This window comes from Camellia sinensis, unplaced genomic scaffold (genome assembly GCF_055761805.1).
Source record: "Camellia sinensis isolate YWXY unplaced genomic scaffold, ASM5576180v1 Unanchor453, whole genome shotgun sequence".
NCBI classification, from domain to species: domain Eukaryota; kingdom Viridiplantae; phylum Streptophyta; class Magnoliopsida; order Ericales; family Theaceae; genus Camellia; species Camellia sinensis.
Window position 1 is genome coordinate 1 of NW_028129330.1, and position 2,500 is coordinate 2,500.

A 2,500-nucleotide genomic window follows, 5' to 3' on the forward strand; every position below is an offset into this window, starting at 1 on the left:
CAATAGCGATTCATACAAGCTAAATCTTCTAATCGATAATTGGGCCAAAGAAAAAATTTGAATTTAATTAATTTATCTCTATCAAGATCTTTATTTTCATCAAAAAATCGACTCCAATTTTTGACCTTGTTCCCATTGCAAAATATTGGATTTCTATTCACATCATGCTTAGTCTTTGAATTGAAACAAATTAGAATTCTCAATTCTCTACGACATCTAGACGATAAAATATTTTCAGGAACAAGCAAATCATAATGATTTTTTTTTCTATTTCCGGTTATCCTTTGATGATGCCTTGAAATGGATTCATCAAAATCCTTATCCTTCTTATCAACATATCTTTGTTCTCGGTATCTTTGATTAGTTTGATGCCTACTCGTATGAACTAATGAAATACCTATGGTTTGATACATAATAAACTGTCCATCATTTTTTACAGACAGACGAAGGGGTTCGATAATTAATATCCCCCTTTTCATCAATTCTGTAAGAGTTAAATTCTTCTGAATCAGCATTATATCCAGATTCATTTCTCTCCTTTGAATAGAGGATATAGTAATTTTTCTTGGATTTCTCAGTCTAAGCAGGAGACAATATACTTTGATATTATTGATCATTCTTTGATTCAAAGCATTATCCCATCTCAATTGAAAAAGTAAATACTTTTTCAGGAAGAAATCTAGTTCTGCTTCGGTATTGCTCTTGTATTGTTTTTTCTTTTTACGGTTTTTCATGTTTGATTCTGAATAATCTTCTTCAATATCTTTTTGTTCGGTTGAGGGAACAGATACAAGATTTACTTGGTTTTGTGCATTTGATCTAAGATCTCTTTGGCCTGCAGATTCTTTTTCTTTTTTATTTTTATTCTTTAATTCCATTTTTTTTTTTTCATTCGAGGGTATAACCCCCTTTTGCTTTCTATTGATGTTTTTATTTTCACTACCATTTTCATTTATATTAAAAAAAAGTAATTTGCTTGGTATAAACCACGGTTTCATTTTATATGCATTATAAAGTAGTACAAATTCTGGGAAGAACCAAAGTTTCAGATTCGATATAGGACGACTTAGTATTTCTTCATTCATTCCCATCCAATCAAAAAATATTTTTTTTTGATTGGGTGAATTGATTTCTTGATCCTGAGGAATCGTAAGATAAAAAAGATCTTTTTTATCAATTTTATCAATTATTTGATAATTATTAGTCCCGGTTTTAGTATTTTTATTCTTGTTGGTATCGATCTTGATCCAGGCCTCAATATCGATTTTCTTTTTAAGACAAAAATGGAGAATTTTCCAATCAAAATATTTTCGATCCGGATTTTTTTCCATATACATAATATCACTTTTTCCTAAATAATTTTTGATAGGGATATCCCCTAGTATATCAAAAAATTTGCCCTTATGTTTATGTGTGTTGTAATTATAAAAACTCTCTCGATTCTTATTTACTTGGAATGGTGATCCATAAATATATGGGTCCCTCTTATTTTCATAATTAATAGATCTATAAGATAAAAGATTATATCTATAGTATTTTTGAAAATTCTCATTTTGATTTGGTAATGAATATACTTCGTAATCGTTTTGTTTTTTGTAATGAATTAATAGGTCTTTTTCATATGAATTCTCTTTGTTTAAATCTTGATTTTGAATTGTACGACATTTATTGATTCTATTTTTCCATTTTGCTGCTATTAATCTAGACCATCTAATCTGAGATAAATGGTATTGATAATGACCTCTTAACCAGTTTTTCCATTGATTTATTCCAGAATTCCGAAGTTTCTTATGTCTTAATTCATAATGAATTATTCCTTGTTTTCCAAAATAATCTTTTATTGAAGTCTTAAGAAAAAAAGACGTTCCGTGATATTGAAGAATAGATCTTAACTTATACAAGTTAAGAACTTGTGTTTGTGATATTTTGTAAAATACATATGCTTGTGACAAGGAGGATAAGTCAAAAAAATTCTGTGAATTCTTATTACTAATATTATAAAGTGACTTTTTTATAGTCGAAATAAAATTCATTTTATTTTGATTTGTTTTATTAATTCTTTTTTTATTTTTTTTATTATTGTAAATGGATTTATCAATCATTTTTTTTGTTGATTCAACAAAAAGTTGTATATTAATTCTGGGAATATTAATAATAGATAGAAGGATATCTGCGTATATCCTTTCAGTGAAAAATTTTATAAAATAATGTAATTTACGGATTAATCGAGTATTTCTTCTTTTTAATATTTGCCAATTTGGTGATTCCAATCTTTTAGCATTATAACTTGTTTTATTAGGACTATCATTTATTTCTGGAGTCACTTTTTTTTTATTTTTTGTAATTCTTTTTATTTGATTTCTGATTGTGCTTGTTCTATCAGTCAGATCTTTCATTTTTTTTTCTGTCAGTAAAAAATTTGTCCAATATGTAGATTGAATTCGACTAAAGGATTTATGAATTATATGATTGCGGGTTATAGAATCTTTTTCTTTTTTTT